Consider the following 7764-nt stretch of genomic DNA (forward strand, 5'->3'; position numbering starts at 1 on the left):
AGCCTTTATACACTGAGTAGGATGCGTAGATAGTATTGCTCACTTGCACTCGGGCTAGCATTACAAGTATGTCCAATCACATTTCCCTTTTTTATTTTAGTCCATAATCGAAGAGAAGAATTCCACACCCATTTGCAAGGGAAATCAACATATATCAAGCTATTTGCTTCTGCATCCAATTGATTAGCTCTGAACCATATAGTGAGAGTAGTTCTCCGGTTTCTATCACAACCAATTACATCGTGCAAATCATCACGGTCATTAAATATAACATGATTTTGCAAGGGGAGATGAACATGCAACCTTTGTATCTTTAACTTTTCATCATGCAGATCATATTGGTATTGTCTTTATGTTGATCGACCTTCTATGATGAGACCATTCTCAAATCTACATGTGGACTGGTTTGTAACATTTCTCTCATTGTACGAAATGCACCAACATACGTATTGTATTCATACATCATTGTTTGCAACCTTTCAAGCATATTATGATTTAAAGAAGGCATCCTATTAAGTCTATTCTCCAATTCATGCTCTGTATCATACACATACAATTGGGAAAATTGAGGAGCTGCATCTTGTGTTTCATCAGGTATTACATAGCTAACACGATGATAGATAGTACCATGGATTTGAATATTAAATACACCTCCTCCCCTAGTAAAATGATTGTCCAAGTGATCTCCCAGTGAAATTAATGCTAATGCATTTTTATAAGAGCATATATTCTTCATGTATTCCTTACTTACATTATCATTACCAAGTAATAGATTGGCTAATGCAGGAGGAGGATTTTCCATGGCAATAAAGAGATATTCCCACTTGCACAACGATGTTTTCCCACATATTGTTGAAGCTTTCTTGATGCCTCACATTTCCAAATTAGTGTCTCACAAAAATGGCACTTGTAAGAAAGGGTCCCTTAAAGAGTGAAGAGTAAAATCTTTGAAACATAACACCATGGTTGCTGGGTGCTTAACATTCTGAGGAAATGTGAAAACATGCCTTATAGAATGACATCCAGATTTAATACCTTTTGCATCGCCAATAGAATAGGAAATAGGTTGAAAATATTCAACACAACCAATCACATCTATAGGTGGCTCATTTAAATCGAAAGAAATGGGGCCTCCTGCCATATCTCTGCGTGCTTGAACATTTGAATTTTCATTTCTTGAAGAACCATAGTAGTAGGAGTTGCTATGTTACCCGAATCCAAATGAATTCGAGCATACAATTCTCTATGCTCCTTATCTTCAACCCTTCCAAATGTTTCGATCTCATTTACATTGAAGTACTCCATTAAATTAGCACGAATTTGTTTTTGAATGTTAGCCCTTATTTGTGAACAATTACGGCGAGATGCACGTGTTACATCTAAAATTTTAAGCCGACGGACTTGGTTCGAGCTTAGGTATGTAGAGCTCCTAGCCATCTTCAAACTGCTTTGAAAAAGAAAAAAGCAACTACTAATTTTATTTTTACATTTATTATCTTATTAAATTTATTCTACTTAAAGTGCCTTTATCCTCATGTATGATCTTTGTACGTATATCACACATATGATCCTACTTTGAAGGATAGACTCCACACATTAGAATACATTGTGTAATTATTAGAGAGATTTAGAGAGACAAACACAATCATTTGCACTAATAAGTGATAATCCCTCTCCGTCTCTCACCTTTATTTGCCAACAAAGGCATTACTCCAAGAGAGAGAGAGAGAGAGAGAGAGAGAGAGAGAGAGAGAGAGAGAGAGAGAGAGAACTATAAAACATGTTGCGGCATAAAGAAAGAAAGAGCAAAGAATAAAATAGAAAGGGAGATATAAAAACTTTTTAAAAAAATAGAAAATTCATTAATATCGCCCAAAGAGTCAAAGCAGGATAGTTGAGTACAATGTTCTCCTAGACAAAAACATCATGCTCTCAAAAAATCACCAAGCAACTGTGCTACTTTCCAACACACGGCTCATCTTCTTCATAATAGCATTGAGTCGATTATTAACGGATATCTTTAGACTCAATACTTCCGAACCTAATGTCTGTACTTGATCTTTTAATGAATCAACTTATTCTTTACAGTCCCTAGTATATCCACCTAATGTCTCCATAAAGGAAATCATGTCTAATTGGTTGCCTCCATGTGAGCACTGCTATCGAGAATGCGATGAAGATGATGTGTCAACTCATCCCTCATCATATCTCCCCTTTGAGTGCCACTTCCACGGACCTCATCCCAAATGGTATCTAAGAAATCCTTGCAAGCAAACTGATTTTTCTCGGTGCACTCGCATATGTCCACAATCGTTTGTAAATGTTTAGCACTTGGCTGTTCTAATGGAGACCTTGACTGAGCAAGGTTTTTTGTAAATGTTTAGCACTTGGCTGTTCTAATGGAGACATTGATTGAGCAAGGTTTTTTGTAACACGAACGTTCATTAACTCTAGTGGGGTACATAAAGGAACATCAGAATTAGAAGTTCCACATGCCTCCACCGGCTTTTGATCCATTGTTACCAATAGAGATCTCCATTTGTTGAAATAGAAACTAAAATCTTTAAACTTTGTAAAATCTCTTTATATCTTAGTCAAAATGTTTCATTACCCTATATACCAGCACTATGTAGACACCTCGTGGTTACAAAGAGAAAACAATGTTGTATACTCTTAGCGACCCCTAGTATTTACTCTCTAAAAGCCTAACCATTGGCAAGTTTTTTTAAGCACATTTCTCTGCTGTTTAATAGTTAATATAGTTGAGGTACTAAAATAATTTTTGTTTGATTATTCTCTTAGGTCATATATTCTGCTTATGGAGCTTACTCTACAATAAAAAAACAATATAACAAAAGTAAAAAATGAGATCTCTATAAAGAAAGTAAGAATAAAGAAAGTAAGAGTGATAGAATAAAAAAGAAAGGGAGATATAAAGACTTCGTGAAAATAGAGTATACTCTTAGCGAGCCCTAGAATTTCCTCTCTACGCTCCTAATATTATCAAAGTTCTTTATTTTTCAACCATATTTTCATGTTATTTAAAGCTAATATAGTAAAAGTACTAAAGTAATTTACATTTTAATATTCTCTTAGGTCATATATTCTCTCTATACGACTTACTCTACAATCAAACACAATGTCCTATAATTAAAAAGTTTCCAGTGTAACCAACCTTGCCACTAAGGTATTAAATACTATTTATGTGCACAAAAAAAACCTTTGCCATTCCAATTTTCAATTTTGAAGCATTCAATGAGATAGTACGAGATATACAAAGTATTTTAATATGCGATGTCTTCTCTCTCTCTCTCTCTCTCTCTCTCTCTCTCTCTCTCTCTCTCTCTCTCTCTCTCTCTCTCTCAACTGCAAACACACAAATAGATAGGCAACAAACGACAACAATAAGACCTACCTCAAGTTGAAGAAGAGAGAATGATATTCAAACCACCAGCTTTGCTAGCTAGCAACCTTGTGCCTTGCCTCTACAAAATCACACATACAAACCAAAACAACAAGAAACTTATGATCTCTATCTTTCTCTCCCTCTCTCTCGATTTCCCAAAGGTAAGGGTAACTATTTGTGTGGTGTTAAATGTGTCTAAATGTGTGCGCGTGTGTGTGCACATGCACGTGCATGCACATGAGAGAGAGAGAGAGAGAGAATAATCAATAAACTCAAAGATAATTACATCATTAACTTCATTAATTTTTTTCTTGGAATGCACTTCAATATTTCCCTAATAATAAAGTGATTTTCCTCAAGGCTCCTACATCTGCCACCTACAATGTGAAATCCATCTAGTAATCCCAATGCCTCTTTGATTAAGAGGATCTTGAGATTGTCATTTAGCCTACAAGAGTCTAAGACTATATAAATATAATGGGGGTTAACAACATCCCATCCATCAAGCCCAAGAACACTACAAGAGACGGGGCCATTATCCACGCTTTTTTCGACGCTTTAGAACTAAGCTTAAAATCCCCTAAACATCAAAATACCCGTTGAAAAAAGCGTCGAAATAGAAACGTCGAAATAAGCATCAAAACAAGAGTCGAAAAAAGTAATTTTACCACATATTTTTTTATGCTCTTTTCGATGATTATTTTGACCAACATTTCGACTACTATTTCGATGGTTATTTCGACTGCTATTTTGACTATTATTTCGATTGTTTTTTCGACGCTTATTTCAACTACTACTTTGGCTTTTATTTCACCGTCGCGTGCAAGTATTAAATTTTTTTTGGCATAATGGTGCATCCAGCTGAAGTCTTGTAACTGGATGCACCATTATGCCAAATTTATAGAGTACCAAAGGCAACTGTAGTCTGATGTGAAGAACGAAGTGAATTTTTTGAAAAAGTTAAAGAGAGTGCCATAACATTTTCGACATTACAAAGTAGGTACACAATTTACACAAGTGTAAACAATGGTCAAATTATATTGCAAGATGTGAAATTTACATATCGAGCTCTGACGAGATAAGCCAAAATTAAAATTTACATATCAAGCTCTGACGAGCCAAAATTTGCATACAATCTATACAAGCTCAAACAAAGATGTGAGCTGACCAAATGTGTATGTACAAGGGAAAAGACATGGGCAAGGCCACTATATGCGGAGCCCTCACTCAGGATCAGGCATTGGTCCCGACAACAATAACAAATAGATATACTTGCTTTGCCTTGTCATGTTAGATCGTTGTTTGTAGCCTATCTACCAATTGAGGTTGGCGCCTTCTCACTCAAGCTTCTCCAAAAGAGTATGTGTTATGGTGGCGAGCAATGTCCTCCTCTTCTTCTGTTGCGAGCCGACCAACCACTTGATTCTAAAAGTACCAAAACAACAAGATAAGCATTAATACTTACAAAGTAGACATAACATCAAATGAAACATACAAGATAAATGTTGATACTTACAAAGTAGACATGGAATGCGTCCCAACCGCCGCTTCCAAGGTGAGAGCTTCCTATGCCCTCCATTTGGGCTTTGGCCGCATCCTCTTGTTGCTTGTAGCGTTGGGGATTATAAGCATGCTTTTGCTTCTCCTCATTCCAATCCTCGGTGCTCATGTACCAAGGCTTCTCACTCCCTGCCTTCACTCTCCTAGTCACATCCCCCCGCCAATGTTTCATGATGTCCACCATGTGGTCCTTATCTACCTTATGGGAACGACATCACTATCGTCGGCCGGCTTGTACTCATCCTTGATTTGATTTACTTTCTTATCTTTATCCAATTATGGCCATAAAGTCATAAAGTCATTTACAAAGACAATGTGGCAAAGCTCGCAGATGCGCCTCTTCATCTTTTGCCCGACATTATCCAAAACCACATTGCCATTGACAATTAAGTAATTTTTTTCTCCATCCGACAGGTGTGGGTTGTGTGTCGAAACCTTGCGGATGATCATGAGCGTGGAGTGCTTCTGGCGTGCTAGATGGGGAAGGACGCTCACGTGGGGGCGTAGATCCATCCATGCCCCCACTTGGACAACAACCACCTCCACCTCCACTACTCGAGCGTTGTCCTCTGCAAGTGGACGAGCGACCTGAGGGAGGGGTTCTAGTGGCTCTTTGTAGGGTTTGTATAGGTGAACTAGGGTTAGCGGTGGTGGTGCCCGATGGTGCGGCCAAAGTGCCCGCCTCTCTCCCAAGATATTGTTGTGCCATCGCTCTTTGCTCTGGTGTGGCTTGTGCTAAAAAACCCATAAACTGGTCAGGCGACATGGCATATGGAGAGAAGGATGGAAAGTAAGCCGATGTCTCATTTGGAGTGCGAGACCTGTTTCTACACACATAACAAAGCCCACATGGACACTTTAATAAGAGCATACACATGAATTATCCCTCAACATTCATTCATTTATGCATGAGGCCTTATGCATAAAGCTATGCATGAGGCTTATGCATAAATCATAAATGAGCATTATGCATAATTCTTATGCGCAAATCTACAAAACAAATCCCCAGCACCCAAGGGTGCAATAATAATAGAGGAAAGAGAGGAAAGATAAAAAAGAACTTACCTCTTTTTTGTGATGTTGAAAGAGAGGATTAGAGGACCTATAAAACCAACAAAAGGGTGAGGAAAGAATTAGTAATGCATACATACAAAAGCTTATGCAAGCCATATGCAAACTATGCCGCTATGCAAGCTATGCTAAAGCTTGCATAGAGCATGCATGAGGCCTTATGCATAAAGCTTTAAGGATAAAGCTATGCATGAGGACTTATGCATAAAGCTTTAAGCATAGAGCTATACATGAGGCCTTATACATAAAGCTTATGCATAAAGCTTATACATAAAGCATTATGCATGAGGCTTATGCATAAAATACTATGCAAGCCACGCTATTCTAAACTAAATCGTACCCCGGTACTATGCATTAAACATGTATGCATAGAGCTTAATGCATGCATAGATAGAGCTTAATGCATGCATAGAGCTCTATGAATAGAGCTTAATGCATTCATAGATAGAGCTTAATGCATGCATAGAGCTTAATGTATGCATAGATAGAGCTTAATGCATGCATAGAGCTTAATGTATGCATAGATAGAGCTTAATGCATGCATAGAGCTTAATCTATGCATATATCTCTATGCATTATGAATGCATATAGAGCTTAATCTATGCATTCAGCTATACGAATAGAGCTTAATGCATAGATTAAACTCTATGATTAGAGCTCTATGCATGTGCATTAAGCTCTATGCACAGAGGACCTACAAAACAAAACCCCTGTTTTTGGTAGATAAAAATAGAGGAAAGAGAGGATAAAAAGATAGGAAAGAGAGGAAAGCACTTACCTCTTTTTGGTGATGTTAAAAGAGAAGATTAGAAGACCTACAAAACCAACAAAAGGGTGAGGAAAGGATTAGTAATGCATACATACAAAAGCCCTAAGAACCTAATGCATACATACAAAATCAAAAAGAGAGGAAAGAGAGAAAAAAATTTACCTCTTTTTGGTGAAGTTGAGAGGATTATAAGACCTACAAAACAAAACAAAAAGTTGAGAAAAGAATTAGTAATACAAAACCCTAAAAGTGTGAATAGCATGGATACACAAGAAGTTTATCCTTCAACACACACACACCAATTTAACAACTAAGAGGAGAGGAGAGGAGAGGGGAGGGGAGGGAGGGCAAAGAAGGAGGTGGAGAAGAGCTTGGGAAAGAGAAAGAACTTGCAAAACAAATGAGAAAGCAAAAAAATAGGAAAATTACTCATAATTACACACACAGACATTTTACATCACATGTACATGTAACCAAGAGGAGATGGGAGTGAGGGAAAAGGAGGCATACCTAGTGAGGAAGCAAGCAAAACACACGTGCACAAAAAAAGACGCAGAAAAAAGAGAGGTTCTGTTTTACTAGAAAAACCTGCCCCGTTGATATATGCGTCGAAATAGGTGTGGAAAAAAGCGTCGAAATACGAGTGGGAAAAAATATCGAAATAAGCGTGGGAAATAGTGTGAAATTAAGAGTCGAAAAAATAAAATTCCCATGCTCTTTTCGACGGCTTTTTCGACGCTTATTTTGACAGTCGCTACTTTTCATTCAAATTCAAAATCTTTCCAGATCTTGCGCGCCCCCGACATTTCAACTTATCTTGCACGTGACTAGGCTTGGAAACTAAGTGTCGAAAAACAATGATTCTCTTGTAGTGGAAGTTCCCATTTTGGGCTAGGTTGGCACCCTAAAAAACCCAATTATGGAACCTCTTCAAAGAAGAGCGTATCCGATAATTTTT

Source organism: Cibotium barometz, chromosome 12, assembly GCF_041138505.1.
Source record: "Cibotium barometz isolate CiBa-2024 chromosome 12, ASM4113850v1, whole genome shotgun sequence".
Lineage (NCBI taxonomy): Eukaryota > Viridiplantae > Streptophyta > Polypodiopsida > Cyatheales > Cibotiaceae > Cibotium > Cibotium barometz.